This window comes from Microtus pennsylvanicus, chromosome 13, assembly GCF_037038515.1.
Source record: "Microtus pennsylvanicus isolate mMicPen1 chromosome 13, mMicPen1.hap1, whole genome shotgun sequence".
Taxonomy (NCBI): Eukaryota; Metazoa; Chordata; class Mammalia; order Rodentia; family Cricetidae; genus Microtus; species Microtus pennsylvanicus.
Genome location: NC_134591.1, coordinates 48,221,694 through 48,239,361, shown reverse-complemented (window position 1 = coordinate 48,239,361; position 17,668 = coordinate 48,221,694).

Below are 17,668 nucleotides of genomic sequence, written 5' to 3'. Positions count from 1 at the left end.
TTAAGGCTGTGCAGTCTCACCCTACATCCAGTCCATGGGTCCTCTCATCGTGAGTCAAGGGGTGGAGAGCTTAATGCTAACATCTGTGGAACATCATGGGACAGAAACATGTTTTCTTGCTGTGACAGAAGGAAGGGAACTCCCAAACCCATGTTCACTTCCTATTTTATCGAATGGTGTCAGCAACACATGAAAGACAGTATGAAAAGGACCCCCACTCTGCCTGTGAGGACTCTTCATACTCGGAATCCCATCTTTTCAGAGTCCTAACTCTGGCTCCTGGGAGCTTCCCAGCTTGAGACTTGCCCGTTGCCATAGATCAAATTAGCAGAAGAGTAAACTTCAGGAATCCCTTGTCAACTGTTTCCCTCTACCAGGCTTAGCTCAGGTGATGCAGCAGCTCTTAATTCATCCTTCAGCAAGCACACTCCAGCCAACTCAGTTTAACCCCAGGGAGCAAGAGGGATGGAAGTCAATCCAATTCCATCCATAAGAAATGAAGCCAACCCAGTTCCATTCACCTGCTCAGATCTGAGCATGAGGAGAAAGAGCAGGACCTCTCCTGGGGGTAGCAGGTTGGCCTGCTGGAAGAGCACAAAAAGGAAGCACCAAATTGGCATGGACTGGGGGCTCTGGGGACACTGACTACTTTGCTGTCACTCTGGGCTAGGGGCCATCTCTGCGGTCCTGGTTTTTGTGCTGTGTTGGGGTGATACTATGAGTTTCCATGAAAACTGCATTCCAGAAGGAAGGGGGCCTTTAGTTCTGCTGGGGGAAATCTGGAGCAGTTGCAGAGGCTTCTGATGGGACTCCTGAGTCTCCTAGGAGGATGCTGGGAGGCTTGGCTGCAGCTGCCTTTCATACAGGCTGTCTGGACCACGGTAACCTTGCAGGTTTCCCATGGTGGAACAGGGTTTGGACACCAAGAGGCTTTTAAAAGGAAGGGAACAGGTGCCTGAGTGTGAACTGGGTCCCATAATGTTTTTTATTAGCCACGAGTGGACCAGGCAGGTTGCTCTCTTGGGCCCAGTCCCCAGGCCTGGCAAGGTGAGTGTTTCTGTGCTTTCATGAATGAGTAAGGAGGTAACTTGAACTCGATCTACACAGTGTTTGCATAAACAGTGGTAACCTACCCATACCTTGTGACAAGTGGGAATCGGGTCAGAACCCAGCACTGTAGCCTAGGTCTTAGAAAAATCCCCACTTCACCTGAATGCCAGTTTCTTCCAGGGATAGCATCCAGAATAGATGTGTTTGTTCTGATAAGCACTTGCACCCAATAAATGCTTTTGTTGTGGCTGGCTGCCTCACACCCTGGGTATCCCAGGAAGGGAAAAGCTTGTCACTCTCCACTCTGGCCTTTACAGATGTGTCCAGCACGTTGTTGGACTCTTTGTCCCCATGGTCTAGAATCTCTAGTCAAGCTAGCCATGAGCTCCACAGTCAAGTAAAGGCAAGAGGACAAGTAAAGCCTGAAGACAGTGTCTTGATATGCAGGGCTAAGGCCAGATTGACTCTGAACCGCAGCCTCTGCAGGGCCCAGGGAGCCCCTCACCCTTCCTGCTGCCATGGGAACCCACAAGCCCAGCTTGTGATAAATATGCATGAGCAGGCCATGGTCATGGCCCCTCCTCAAGTCCATTTGGGGCACCTCAGTGAGCTAATTGAGGGTGGCCATTGTCCCTGTGCTCCCAGCGCCTGGGCCCCTGTTTCCACGTTCAAGTGCCTGGCCTCCGTTTAAAGTGGTCAAGTGGCGGGTGCTATTTTACTCAACAAAAGCCCCTTGAGAAGATGGACAGAGAACTCTGCAGGCCAGCCCATTGCCTGTTCCTATCCCAGGCCAGGGGGAGGGGCTGCACAGACCACCTGATCACAATTGAGGCCCAGGCAGCCGGGCAAGCACAATGCATGCTCAAGAGGTCCATGTGGTAGCTGGGATGAATAGCAGCGACGCTTTCCCTTCAGCCCCCCATCACAACCTGGTATAATTTCCCCCTGAATAGGGGTGGCACAGGGTGTGCTCTCAGGGATGAGAAGGGGACAGGGATAAAGCCAGAGGCTCTTTGAAACCCACCCAGAAGGCCTTGCTCCGCCCACTCCTCGTGCACTCCGCATGATGACGGAATGAGAGGGTAGGAGACCCTGAGGACCCACAAGCAGAGAAAGAGTTTAGGTAGAACATGGGGCTCCCATTCCTATCCACCGCTCCCTCCAGTGAAGGCACACCATGGGGACCCTCAGCTAACAAAGAGGACAGGAGCAATGAGACTCCCCTCCCCCTCCATTCCATGGTGGCCCCCTTCAAATGTAGGGACTGATAACTGCTCTTTGGAGACCAGCTCTGTACTATAGAGACTGAAGACAGGAAGGGGCTATGGCTCCTCTGACTTTGTGTTTCCATCAGCGCTTATACTTGGACTTTCCCAACGTCACCAACCCACAGGTCACGAAATATCCTTCTCGTGATGATGAGAGACAGTTCAAAGAGCAGGACCCATAGTGAGAGGCCGTGGGCTCTGCAGACCTTATCCATTCTCTTCTGTCCCAGGCCATGAAGACCACCCACCCACCCACCTCTCATAGTGGAGTAGGAGACCCAAGAGGGCTTCCAGGAGGCAGTGGCTTGGAGGTGACTGGCTTCGTGGACATGGTGTTTCCACCTTTGGGTGCAGGGAAAACAGGCAAGTCTGTCTGATGGTAGAGTGATGGAGGACTCACAGTATGAGGGGACGGTCATAGTCTTGTATAAAAAGCTGGCTGACTCGGCATGTGCTTGTAGTCCTGGTGATGGGAGGGGAAGACAGGCAGAGCTCACGGGCCAGCTAATCTAGGAGGCTCAGCCAAGTTGGAGGCCAATGAGAGACCTGGGCTTATGAAAAGGTGGAAAGCACCTGATGACTGACAATTGACACCCGAGGCTGCCCTTTGACCTCTGCAATGTACTGTGCATGCACACACCTGCACCCTCACACACACCCGTACATACACAAACATGTACACTCCTCTCCTTGTCTCTGTCTCTCTCTCATATATACATTTGTAAACAAGTTTATATAAGTATATTGTACTTAAAATACTTATATACTTGCAAGTATTTAAGTACTATATTATACTTATATAATACTACATAAGTAGTATTTGGTTGCCTCCAAGGGCAGGGAGCTCATTGTCTCTCCAGCTCACCTTACTTCCCATTCATTGACAGGGGCATTGCTGGATCTAGCAGCATGGGCCTTTGTCAAGAACACAGGGCACCTTCTCTTCTGACCCAAGACCCAGCCCTTTTTCTGACCATTTGAAACAAGTCCAGAGGCAGCTTCTGAATGATTTCTTGTCACCAGGTTCTTCCCTCTATCTTCTTTCTCTTTCTTCAGGCTAGCTGACGTTGCTTCTGATTCTTTCCAGCTTAGACGCATGGCTGGTCCATTTGGAGATTTGCTCATTGGTAGCACTGAGGCACTAACTCATATTAAAATGTGGGTAGCAGGTAGACTCAGGAAGGCCACTAACTACAGATTACTAACTAGAGATTTCCAATCATTACCAACTATTGTGAAGAAACGGGGAAACCGAGGTCCTAAGTAGTGAAAGTCCTAACCTAGAAACAGACAAAATTATGGTCACAGCTATAGCCTGAATGTTGCCAGGGGTCCTATGAGCAGAGCTTCTCTTGGGAAAATTTTGGGGCCTTCTAGATCTTTCTCTAAAGGAACAACTTTGATGTCTCCCCCAGGACTTCTGTGAAGGAACAGGAACAACCTGATTCCTCTTGAAGCTTTGCCTCCTGGTTGGTCCCTATCTGCTGGGCAATGGCTGCAGGTGTGCCCCTCTGAGCTCCAAAAGCCCCCACCTGCTCAGCCCTCATTCCTGAGTCACTGCTGAGGGCTCTCAGAGATGTCCCCGGGTATCCAGTGGTTTGAGTATATTATGGCTCTTTTGATTCACCCCATTGGCCTCCCCCACAACCTGGACTCTTGCCTCCACTGTACCATGACTCTCTAGCCAAATCACTAACCCCCTCAGTACTCAAGTTTTCACCATCCCAGAAAAGGCAGGGCTAGAATTTCAGGCTCACCTGCCATTATATTCTGCATGTTTGGGGATCAGAAATATGGAATAGGACAATGACAGACATTGACAAGAACCTCATCAATGGAGACTAAAGAGTTTCCTCATAAAAATCCACAGGGAAAGAGGAGGAGCTTGGTGTTCTGCAGAATGAGCCAGCAGGTGGGGTACAGAGCAAGGTCTCTCTCCCTCATAGAGTGGTCACAGACAGAAGGACCTTTATGGCACATAACACCTCAGGGTTGGTACAAGGAGGATATGTTGTAATATGGAGCGGCGGCGGGGCTGCGTCCCCAAACACCCCAGCTGCCTGCCCTGCCCGGCTAGCTTATGCCCCAAATAATTACACGGACACTGTATTCTTTTAAACACTGCTCTGGCCCATTTCTAATCATCTGTGTAGCGCCCCTAGGTGCGCTTACCGGGAAGATTCTAGCCTAAGTCCATCCTGGGTCGGAGCTTCATAGCGTGCGTCTTCCCTGGAGCAGGTAGCATGGCGTCTCTCCTGCGTCTGCTCCGGAGAGAAGAGCTGTCCGGTCTGACCTCACTTCCTCTTCCTCCCGGCATTCTGTTCTGTTTACTCCACCCACCTAAGGGTGGGCCTATCCAATGGGCCTAGCAGTTTCTTTATTGCTTAGCTAATGAAATCAACAGATTGATATATGACACTCCCACATCAAGGATATAGCAAGCAAGTGCAAGCTCTGCATAGTGATGGCCTCAGCATTTAGTGCCACCAACAATTAAAGAAACTCTATGTTTAGCGAGGCCCCTCATAACAGAAGTACACATGTAAGAACTGATCTTCTGGGATTAGGGGTAGGGGTGTGGAGACCGAGCAAGATCACTCATGTTCTTTGCTCAGAACCTAAAATTCATTCATTCCAAAAAGAGCATTTGAGTTTGCACTGGAATCAATTGCATGAAACTGCTTGGCCAATGATTGCCAAGAGAAAGGCTGCCCAGTGTGGCAAGCCAGGAGAATAGCCTTGAGGACACCCTGGCTACCACAGCCTTGGCAAAACCCAGTTCTTCCATTACAGCCATTGCTGGGAAGGAGGAACTCTGGGGGATGTTCAAGGAAAAGTAGGCCATTGGGATTTATGGCAGGGTGGAGGGGCAGCTCTAGGTTTGACTGGATCCCTGCCACCCACAGATGGAGTCTGACTGAGCCAGCAGGTATGTGTGCTCAACAGGGCCCTCCCCCAACCATCAGCCAGTCAGCCACCCATAGTTGATTGAGAAACCGCTATATGCTGGGTACTGTGGTCTCTGGCAACTGGACTGCTGCAGTGACCAAAGCCGACTCTTGTTCCAGACGTAAGGCAGGTCCTAACCAATGGAGAAGGCTCGTATACCATGACATTCCTCTTTGGCCAGGTCCTGTCCACAGTGCCACCTTCTCAGAAGAGGAGAGAGGCATGCTGCAGAAATGGATGTTGCCTCTATCCCAGGGCTTTAAGGAGACAAGGAAGGAGTGCTCTAGGTGGAGAGAACAGCACACACAGAATGGGGAGGGTAGGAAGTGCTACACTTTCAAAAGCATATGTGGCGGGAAGGTAAGCTGTGCAGGAAGGTGACAAGGTTGGAGGTTCATTCAGTTCAGGATCTGGAAAATCTTGCTACCCTTATCCTTGACTCTGGAGCAGAAGGTACGTAGCAGGAGCATCCCCGTGTGTGGGTGTGCTTTCAAGATGGCTTATGCTGCCGAGTGGGCTGCTGTTAGAACTCGTGTGAGCATATGGATCATGAGATGTTGAAGAGGAAGACCTGGTGGGATTGGAATGAGAAGGAGAAAAGGGATTCCAGAGTTCTGTTTCAGGGGAGCTGAGATTCTAGGCTTCAGACAGGATGTCAGAACTGTAGCTCTGTTATTCTGAGGCCTGGTGACTGGCCCGCACTAGCCTCTTCTGTCTCAAAATCCCATGTCCAACACACCAGTCACTGGTCTCACCTTGGCCCATACTGACTCTGTTCTGCATGCGTGCGTATGGCCCATGTGGCTGACTTAGTCATTGGCAGATTCCCGAGGGTGGCAGAGGTCATCTTTGCTATTTCATCTCCCAAGGGTGCTGAGAGCCAGAGGAGATGCTTGTGGATAACGGAGGTGCTGCAGTAGGGAATGCCTGGCATCTGTACCGAGGCTATTTCCTGGGAGAAGGTGCCCACAGCTTCTGATGTAGATGGCAGAGGGCGAGGCCAGGGCTCTGAATGGGTCCCTAGCCTGTTTCTGCTGTCCCCTCTCCATCTGGTGCTCAGGTCGTATTAATGATTTAAGGAATAATTATTGTAAGGCCAGGTTTCTTTTTACAAACCCCAGTATTCCATCCTGCAATGAGTTCCAGATGGCAGGAGCTCTTGGTGAGGGGACTGGCTCCTTAGAGATGGTTTTCCTCCTCCAGAGTGACAGCAGGCCACGGTTACACCAGCCATCTCTCCGGCACTCCTGCCTTTCTTTACAAGTCACTCGACCCCGTTCCAGTTTGTTTAAAGCTCTTCTCTTTTTCTGTGCAGATGTTCCTCGGGGTGAGCAATCTTTACAGTTTTGAGAAGATTATATCAGTTTTCCATGCTATTGGGTTTCTGTGTTTCTTGGGTTCCCCCCCATTTTTAATAGTAGCAGAAAGGGCAGTTTCTTCATCAGACATCACTAATGGAATGTAGAAAGGGAGGCTGGGAGGACTAGGTCCTGGGCTCAGGGCAGCAGAGAAGGAAAGCAGACACTCAGGGCTCTCCTCCCAGGGGTGACCCTTCTGATATGGGAGCTGTGGAAAGTGCTGGGGCCACGCATATTTCGGTGATTATTAAAGGTGTTAAGATAGAGACGGCGGCGCATGTTTGGCTCGAGGAGGGGAGAGGCTGTTCCACACTTCTGCAGGCTCCAGCTGTCTTGAATCAAAACTATCACTTTGATACTGGAAAATTATTATGAAAATGTTAGTTTTGGGCCTTGCAGCACAAAGCGAAGACTGCCTGGAAGGCTGGGGGCGCTTCATTGACCATTTGTGTCAGCTCCAAAAATAACCTCTGCTGACTGTTGGAATTCACCTTTATCCAGGCTTAGAGGTGGCTCCATCCTGCCCCGCAGCGCACCACAAGGCGACGCAAGGGCTGGGAGGCCACCTCATCTTCCAGCTCAGCAGAGGCTGGGGAGGAAAGTCTTTCCTGAGGAGAGGAATTAGCTCAGGGTTTTGAAGGGGGAGAAAGTGGATTTATTCAGGAAAACAGGAGGAAGAAGGGAGAGTGACATTTTCTCCAGGCCTGTTCTGGAGCAGGGGGCCTGTCCTGTACTTGAGGCTTGGAATGGTCCCATCACACCTGGGCCGTGGTTCAAACCGCAGTCACCAAATGCTTTCGCCCCTAGCTAGGAGGGACAAGAAGAGGAGTAGAATGAGAACCTGGACAAGGAAGGGATGACCTTTGAACAATCTCCTGGATGGCCGCAGGAGTGTCAGGGTGTGGGGACCACTGCAGCCCTGGGAGGGGGCAGTTGAGGAGGAGTTTTCCTGTTAGACACTGGAGGGTTTTAAACAAGCTCTACTTAAACTCTAAATTAATTTTTTTATGCTCCTAGTCCCTTCCTGGGCTCTCTTCCCAGAAAGGAAGAGGAGAGATGTAGATACTTACTGGCCTCTGGGTAAATGAGACAGGAGAGACATGGAGTCTTACTCCCAAGCTCAAATCCCCTGGAGAAGCAAGAGCCAGTCTGGGTTGTATGAACCGAGAGCAGAGACAAGTCCCTGAGGACCAGGAGGCTTGCTGGTGACTGGCATTCCTGAGCTCTGGAGAGCAGGGTAGCAGCAGGACGGGTGAGCCTCTGGGAGGTAGGAGTTCACCTAGAAGCAAGGCTAGGGGCAGCTTGCGGCAGCAGAATGGAGCAGGGAGGGTATTACAGGAAGTGTGGCTGTGAAAGGAACTGCAGCCAGGCTACACTACCAGCGATCTCATCAGAGGACCAAAGACTCTCTGGACCATGGACATCCTGGCTGGGAAGGACACTCTCTAGGTGGTAGGGAGGGCTGGGCATCCACCCTAATGTGATAACGATCAGATATAGATGGAACACCAACCTGGACTCCCTGCAGACAAGTTCTGGAGAAAAAAAGCAGTTATGCTTTGAGGTTGAGGTCTCTGGGGAGGGCTAGGATGAGCAAGGGGCAATCATGAGGTTGAGGTCTCTGGGGAGGGCTAGGGTAAGCAAGAGGCAATCATTGTTGTTGTCCTTTGCAGAGCTGTCAGCCTGTCCTCGCATACGTCACCTGACTTTACTTCACTCCCAGTCCCTGTAGTGACTGGGTGAGTCTGATACCCCGAGTCCCACACCTCCATCCTTCGGCATGGTGCTCGACTTTAAACCCTCCCTCATCTGTTCATCTCCATCGTGACAGCTGCCCATGCCTGCTGGGTTGGGCCCATTCATTCTTGGGGATGATCTGGTCTGACCACGGGTCAAAACGTAGAGCTGAGTCCTACTAACGTGCACAGTATGGCGGTTAGTCAGCTCCTTAGCCTGGTTCTCTTTAACTGGATCAGGAAGTCAAATATCCCTGTCCTCTGTCTCTGTCCTCAAGGCTGGAAGGACCGACTAAGATAGCCGGTGGAAACCGACGACATCATAACGGGTGGAGACTTCCCAGCGCCACAGCAGGGCTTGTTCATCTCCTGGTCCCGGGGCTTCATCACCCATGTGCTTTTCTCTTCACCTACAGGGCCCCAGACTCAGCGGGGATTGGGTAGAAGTAGGATCTTTCAAAGCTCCGCCCACAGAACCATGGTGAAGTCCTCTGTTGACTATACCGCTCAGGCCTTCCTGCTGCTTGCCCCGTGAGGCCCTGCCTCTCCTCCATCTCTCTCTGTCTACTCTCCAGCCTTACCTCACACTATTCCCCTCTCTCTCCTCTCTGCGCACAGGGAGAAAATGAGTGGAAGTCCCCGTCAGGAAGTCACCCTGACACATGCTATTCTTTTGCGTGGAGCTGGATCTGCCGTCCCTCCCCAGAGCGCCTATACAGGACGTAGGTCTCAGCATTCATTTCTTCAGAGAAGGTTCCTTTACTGTAGCCCCTTTGTATGTACCTGACACATCCATTGAAGGTATTAGCTCGATCTACAAATTGCATGTTTATTTGCACATGAGGGAGGGGGTGTTTTGTCTATCTGTCATCTCTATGGACCGTAAACCAGTGGTTGTCAACCTGTGGGTTTTGATCCTTTGGGGATCGCATATCAGATATTTACGTTACAATTCATAACAGTAGCAAAATTATAGTTAGGATGTAGCAATGAAATAATTTTATGGTTGGGGGTCACCACAACTTGAGGAACTGTATTAAAGGGTCGCAGTATTAGGAAAGTTAAGAACCACTTCTGTGAACACTAGGGCGTCAAGGACCAGGGCTATTGTTCACCTTTCTTAATTCTTAGTCCAGTGTCTGCCTTACAGTAAAATCCAATAAAGTGTCTGCCTTACAGTAAAATCCAATAAATATCTGTCTTGCCATATCAAAGACCAATCCAGTGAGTTTGGAGGGTGGTATCTCAGTGTTCGTGTTGCTTATAGAAGCTGAGGCTAATTGCCCAGCACTGCAGAGTCTGGGAGTACAGTTTAGGCGTTAACTAATTCCGAGGAACTAGCCCGTGAATTGGAGCAGGTAGAGACAACCAGAAGTTGTGACTGGATCAAGAGACAGACCCTGCAGTCCTCACCTCCTCTCTCCGGGAAGGCTAGTGGGGCAGACTTGGTGGGTAGCCTGAAGCCCTCCTGCACGCTTGCTGCCTACAGGTGCAACCCACATGAGCAGGTGAAAATGCAGAGGCGCTGACAGCTCTCAGCCCCATGCGCCCTGGGGCATCTGGTTTGGATTTGGTTAGGGTTTTTACTAGTTGTTTTAGAGACACTTAAGCCTGCACATTACACCTTGAGCCCACCACATGGCTATTCCAGGGCCTCCTTGAGCTACCCAGGGGCAGGGAAAGGGCATCCCACGGATCTGCTGTACAGAATGGCCTTGCCTGGGCTGTGCCAGGATCATACAGTGAGCAGGGAGTGACTCTGACCTCGGTGACACAGACCGTACCGCAGAGGGACATGGAAAGATGAGAGGCACATGGAGTGCCACCCCTGAGCTTCGGGGGCCTCTGTCATTTTATGCCAGTATGTCGTCCCAGCATCCACTCTTCTCTCACTTGTCCTGCCCTCCGCACCCAGAACTGATCGCTTCTTGTGAACCTGCCCCATGTTCTGTCTTCTCTGCCTTTGCTGGTGTGCTTGTCCCTGCCAGGAGTGGCCTTCCAATGAAAGACAAAGTACTGGAACCTGCTTGCTGCAGGCTGGCATTTTCAGAGGACAACATTGAGATGACAAAGAGAGGTGGGGTTTCCAGGGCATGCCATGCAAGCAAACTCACCTGGTGAGAGCTGCCCTGCAGCTTTCAACTTCTTCCAGGGCTCAGGAGATCCTTAGGTAGCAGAAAGTAGGGGTGCTTAAGGAGCCTGCCCCCAGCCCTGGCCCCGCCTTATGCTGTCAGGGCTCTTGCCTTTGGTCCTCACCTCCTGCTTCCCCAGGACACCTGCCCATTTGCTACCGTTTCCATCCCTTTAGGCTACTCTTGTCTCGTGACACACGTGTTGGCCTCATCCTGCCATCAGCCTTGTAGGGGAGCATTCTCTCCTGTTCTGATGTCTTCCACTATGCCAAGTGGGCAGCTTTGAAAGGTCTGTTCTCTCCTTCCACTTTGTGGTTCCCAGGGATCAAATTCAGGTCTGGCGACCAGCACCTCTACACCCCGAGCTGTCTCACTCACCCTCTCCCCGCTGTCGTTCAACCTCTGTGTCTTTCCAAATGGGTAACAGCCAGGCCCCCAGTTCTCCGCAGTGAGGCTGACCTGGGTCTCCCGAGTCAGCTCAGGCAGCAGTTGGGTAGGCGTGGCTCGTGACTGATTCCATGCCCGCTAAGCACCAGCTCAGTGCCTGCTGCTCTACAAACATTAGTAACAAACTCCCCTCTGCCCGTCAGGATGGCATGATGGCTCCACTCTCCAGGGCTCCGTCCCCCAGGAAGAAAGCTCCAGGTGATGAGCATGCTTTATTCTCTGCCATAGCTGGCCCTGCAGAGGCGAACCTGGGTGGCAAAACGGACATTTCCTGTTTTGTTGAGGATATGCCTCCATGACCCTGGACCTCATCCCTGGGCTGTGTTACCTCCCTCATTTGCTTTGGTGAAGGGTTCTGAGATGTAAAAAGGCCTCTGGTACTGGACTCTTGGGTGCTTGGGGTAATATTCAGATCCAGGCTTGGCTGAGAGCTTCCTGGCAAGGAGATTGACACAGCCATGGGGGCAGGGGTGAGGCAGGGGGTGGTGGTGGGGGGCAGACAGTTTATCTTTTGCAGGAAAACTTCGGAAAGCCTCTACCTAGAGCCCAGACCCCACAAGGATCTCATTAAAGGTCTATTAGTCAAACTAATTCCTGACATGACATCGGCTTGCATTAGGCAAATATCTCTGACTTTCAAACACTCTCTTGGGAGCCAAGACTCGATTGTGTGACATTTATTGATACATAATTGGGAGAACAGCTGACAAGACACTGGGCTATCAGATGCCAGTGGGGTCAAGAGCTGGGAAATCACCAGGGCAGGTTTTCTATGGCTGGCAGGTACTTGGCTCTCGTGAAACCCCACAGGGCGCTGTTTTCTGCGAGCCATCACTCTGTTTAGCATGCAGATAAGGAACATGGTTAAAGATCTAACCCGGCCTCTGCTGATATCTGTCACTCTATGAGCCTGGGTAGCTCTGTATCCTGAGTGGGCCAGGGCCTAGCACACGGAATGGGTGTCCAGGAGTGAGGGGGAAAGAAGGGCCAGTGAGTAACACAGCTCTGTCTGTCCATCAGAAGGACAGAAGCCTGTGCTCTGTGTGAGCACATGTGAACAGTGACGCTCTGACCCCATGTGGGGTGGCAGAAACTTTGAGAGCATAGGGATGCAGTGCCCACAATGCTTCCCACTCAGCGCAGCTCTTCAAAGCCTGTGTATTAAACACATCCGTAACACCGTGGACTTAGACATTGTTCTAGGCTCATGCTGAATGGCACTGAGCTGTGTCTGTTCTCATTTGTACCCCCTCTGCCCTTCAGCCCTTCACTACAGACACTCATGCATGGGAACTGTGGGTAAGAACCAGGCTCACTGTAGTGAGAAGAATCAGAACTCAGGTTATGAAAGGGTTAAGATTCGGAGACTAACAGGACCCCTTCTGATTGAGGACTTAGCTTCAGGGCTCAGTTTGCCATCTGAGATTAGGGCTATGTCTGCAAGAGATCTGGGTTCAGCCCATGTTCTCCTAAGATATTACACAGTGAGTTCTCGGGCAGCTTGTGTTGAATCGAGCCCTGCTGGTTTAAATCAGGAGTGCCCAGAGACTCTGCAGGATATTCCCACGACTAATGAAACAGAGTTTTCTGAGTGTCTGTGTGTGGAGAGCTATCCCACAGTTTGCTTACATAGTGAGCTCCCCATTCCTAGAATTATACAAACACGGAGCTCATGATCCCCACCAAGAGAAGGGAACAGGGGATTCCCACCTGTCGGGGATGAACCATAGTTTAGAGACAAAGAATTCTTACAGGGAGAAGCTGCCACTTCACAGCCAGGGGCCGGTCCTAAAACTTCCGATTGTCCCCATGTCTTCAGCTCTCTGAGGTCGGCCCCATCCATCAACAGTGCTGCCTGTCCTTGGCACTTCGACAGGCTCTGGCCACCAGGGTCTGGAGCTTGGTGAAAGCCCTTATTAAAATTAATCTCATTTTTACGATGGCCCCATCTATCTTCTGTCCAGTGGGAACTCAGGGTCACTGTATTTTTGTTTACTGTCAAGCTACTTCCTTTGACCATAAATTGCTTTCCTTCCCTGCTGAGCTGGAGCCCTAGAGAACAGTCCAATTTTGCTTTTTGTTTTCTTTTAAAAGCCAGCCCTGTTCTAAATCTCCTCAGGGCCACGGCTGGGCTCGGCATCTGCTCCCCATTGCAGGAGTAGTACATCTCAGTGGCAGCCAGCAATGCCCCATCCCTGTTTTCCTTCTTCCTCTTGCTTCAAGTCTGATTCTCCTGCAGGCCCAAGGGGTGGATGCTGAGCATCTGTCAAGGGCAGCTCCTGGTACTGAGAGCACAGTTCCTCAGGAGAGACCATGAAGACACATGGGGGGAGGGGGGCTGCCATTCCCTCGTCGACAGCACTTTCTCTCCGATAACCTTTCTCCAGGGAACTCCTACTCATTCTTCAATACCCAGCCTCAGGGAGACTGGGAAAATGGCTCAGAGGGTAAAGTGCTTGTTGTGCCAGCATGAAAACCTAAGTTCAGAGTCCAAGAATGTTAAAAAGCTGGGCACAGTGGTGTGCACCTTTTACCCCACCTGCTGGGGAAGCAGGCACCGGAGGATTCCTGGGGCTTGCCTGCCAGCCATTGGTGAGCTCTAAGCTCAGCAAGAGACTCTATGGAAAGTGAAGAGCAATTGAGTAAGATACCTGGCGTTGCTCACTGTCTCCCACATGTCATGTGTGTGCGCACGCACGCGCGCACACACACACACACACACATACACACACACACACACACACACACACACACACACACACACACACACACACCACAGCCTCAACTGTGTCTGCTCTACTCGCTTGTCCCACTCCTCCTATGAGATGGAGCGACTTGTTACCTTTTCTTATCAATGTGTTCATTGATATCAGTTTCGTGGCTTCCCATCCATGTTGCTCCTTTCAAGTAGAGATCATTTCTACATCAGTTTCCTAGGGCTGCCGCCGCTGGGTACTCCCGACCAGGCAGAGTAAACACAGAAAGGGATATGGCTGCAAGGCTAGAGTCTGGAGCTCTGAAACCACATGTGGCAGGGCCACGGTTCCTCTCTGCCCTCCAGGGGGATAGTCCTCCCTGGTGTTTTCAGCTCCTGGTGGCCCTGAGGCCTCACTTCATGGTGGTAGTGTTACCTCCATCTCCATGACTGTGTGTCCTGTTTGTGTCTCTTGGAAAGACATCAGGGATATTGGATTAGGACTAGGCCACTTTACTCTGACCACAGCAACATAACTAATTATCCCTGTGGTGACTCTTTTCAAATCAGGCCACATGTTGAGGTACTTAGGGTTGGAATTTCAACTTATCTTTTGGGGCCACAATTTTCCTTGTAACAATCTCTCATTTCTGGTTATATTCCCAGGCTCTAGCACAACCCTCAACTCAAGAGATAATATCAAGCTAACACTTTTTAAAAAAATAATTAGACACATAAAATGCAAGGCAGAAAAAGACAAAAGTGCCCAAAAGAGAGCTCCATGCATCTCCAGTCCCTTGGGACCATGGAGGGGTGGGGCATTTCCATGGCGGGGGCCATGGAGGGGTGGGGCATTTCCACTGAGAAATGAATAGAAGTTTAGTGGATGAAAAAGGAGAACAAAAGCAGAAAAGGAACATGGACACAGCGCGAAGACTGCTCACACAGACCCGCTTAAACTTGGAAGGTAGCCTTCATTCTACTCTCACAGCTAGGAAAGGGAATGATCCCCCATAGACACAGAAACTTCATTTCTAGGCAGGGTTTTTCCAGCACTCTGTTTCTCTCATGCTTAAAATCATGGTTTCCCTGTGGCTCCCGAGGTCCTTGGTTCCTCTCATGAGAAGATCTTGTCTCCCCTACCTCAGTCCCTGCCACTGCTGTGTGAAACATACCTGTGCTCTTCTGTGGGTCTGCACACCCATGCTCATGGTCATGTTGCAAGCCCATTTCACAGATTGGCTGTGGTGGCAGAGACTGGGGTCCAGGTCGCTATGGAGTATAGGGGACAGGTATGATCACAGAGAGAGGTACCCTTCAGGTACCTCATTTGACAGTTCTCTGTTCCCCTTTTAGGGTCAGTATTACTATTGCAATGCTGGAGATGGAGCTTGGGCCTTGCACAGGCTATGTTAAGGCTTTAGCTACACCCTAGCCTCCCTCTAGCATTTGAAAAGGTATGTGTTCATAAGAATATTGCAAGACTAAAACAGCCCCTCTCTGGTCAAGTCCACTTTCTGTTTGAAAGTCTTCACAGTGGCGAACGCCACTGAAGCACTTCCACGACAGCACGTGACAGGGTCAAGAGGTACGGTGGCAGGAGCTCAGCACAGACAGAATTTTGGCTTCTCTATTGCCTGGGTCAGACCTGTGCCTCGGTCTTATTGGGGAGCTTATGAGGATTAGATGCCGTAGCAGCAGTGACCAGTTTCCGTTCGTACCTTTGACAGCCATTGAGGCCCAGGTAAAAGTGCAATTTGGAGAGAAGGCCAAGGTTTGGATGCAGAGGCTGAGGGCAGCTTCAGAATGCATTGTCTATGGTGATGATGACCTTGCCTGTGACCTTCAGCAGCATCCAGATTCCACCATCCGATCCGCATGACTGTCACCACCTACGAAGGTTGCTTCATGCTGCAAGGGATGCCTGAGAGGCATCGGAGGGAGGAGTTCAAGGCAGAATCTTTGTAGATCATATCTGGAAGCAGAGGGACAAGCCTTAGGGATAAAGCTGGAGATTTAGACACAGTTACTGAGTACAAGAGAGAAAATTGCCCCACCCTGTGCCTAGCCCATGTATTTACTTGTTCAAGTTTTAAATCTTGCTTTATGTGTTATTGTAACTGTTTAATTTCATCTTTCACTTTTGCCACAAATGGTTCATACCTGAGAGCGTGGAAATTAGATAACTCCCTGAGGACAGCTTTTCCCTTCCGCAGCTCACGAGAAATCAGTGACCAGTCGCTCGAAGCCCTGTCCCCTGTAGTCTGATCCCTCTTTCCATCCTGGACTCTCAGCCTCAGTGTGGCACCCTGCAGCAGCCCTTGACTGGCACAGGCAGATCCAGACCCCACAGCCTCTCTTTCTCTCCCCCAGAACACTCCTTCCCTCTGGTCAAACTGGGCAGCTTGCGTGGGAAAAGGGAGGAAAAGCTATTAGCCCTGGATGCAAAACCAACCACAGCCTTCTGTAAAAGTGTTCATGTTTGTCTTAGAGTATGTTTGCTAAATGTCTTCCCAGCTCTCTGCCCACTGCATCTAGGACTGCCCCTGCCCTCGGTTCCACCCAGTGCCAAGACTTGTCTTTGTCCCTCTATCTCTCATTCCTCCAGGGTAGCATTCACTCACTCAGGACTTCTACAGCTCTTTATTTTCCCATCTTTTATTGTTATCATTTGCTGCCTTGTGTTCTTCTATTTCTTGTTTTATATACCTCCTTTTCCAAGCTCTGGAGCTTAGAAGGAATATGACATTTGCCATTTGTCCGCTGACTCATTCATTCTCTCCACCAAATGTCCAAAATGTCAAGTCTTTCCCTATGCTATAATGATACCAAGACAGAAAAGACATGAAGCTCAGCTATTAAATTATAAGTTGAAGATTCTGAGCCTTTGGAAATCCTTGGCTCCATGGAGATTTGTGCACGCGCGTGCATGTGCACACGTGCGTGTTCACACGCTTGTATGTGTATGTATGCAGGTGCACATGAACAGTTGTGCACATCTGTGTGGAAGTCAGAAGCTGCTGACAGGGATGGCTCCCCAGGTATCATTTACATTGTTACTTGAGACAGGTTGTCTCCTTGGCTTGGAGTTTGCCAGGTAGGCTAGGCTGACCGGCCAGTGGGCTCCAAGTATCTGTGCGTATCTTTGTGTTGAGATTATACATATGAGTCACCACACTTTGACTTTTTTTTTAATGTGGGTCCTAAGGATGTAACTTTGGTCATCATACTTGCAAGGCAAGTACTATACTGACTGAATTATCTCCTTGGGCCCCTGCCTTGTAGATTTTAATGAAAGTTGTCATTACACAAAATACTTTCACCAAGTCATGAGATTTCTAGACTATTGGAAGCCACAGATACCAAGTTTAAGAGTTCCATATCTAAAGGAACAGAAATGAAAAGGGCATCCATGATGTCCCAGGGTCTTGTGCTACTTGTTGCTTTAAATTACTGCCAGCAGCTGCCTACCACATGTGACCCTGACCTGGGGCTGAGGGAGTCAACTGTGGGTGTGTGAGCGATGGCGCCCAGAGCTTAGCCTCTGCCTGCTCACTGGACCTGCTCTCCCTGCCTTGCTGGGGAATGGGCACAGCAGAGACTGCCAGGCGATTGCCCTCTTCATCAGTGGGCTGGTTCTGCTTGCCGGCTTACTCCATGTTCTCCAGACTGATGGTTTTGTGTTTCTCTAAGAATTAGTTTCCTATTTTAGACCTGTCAGTGGAACAAGAAAGCCTCTGTTCAGCCAGGCTCACAGTGGGAGGCAACTGTATTTTGGAATGAAAATGTCTTAGGCCTCACACGAGAACCACTGTCTGGTCCTGTTTGACTCCATTTCTGTGTCTCTGAGCAATAGGAGGAATCAGAAGGACTGCTCACATACCCTTCTGGAAGCAAGGGGAAGAAGGGATGACTCAGGGAGCTGGGCAGAGGTGTGTCTGGGGTCTCGAAGATTGCTACTGTAATTCTCACTGCTGTGAGCTATGGGATGCTGGTTCTTGGGTGCTGCCACGTTGGTTTGTATTATTTTTTT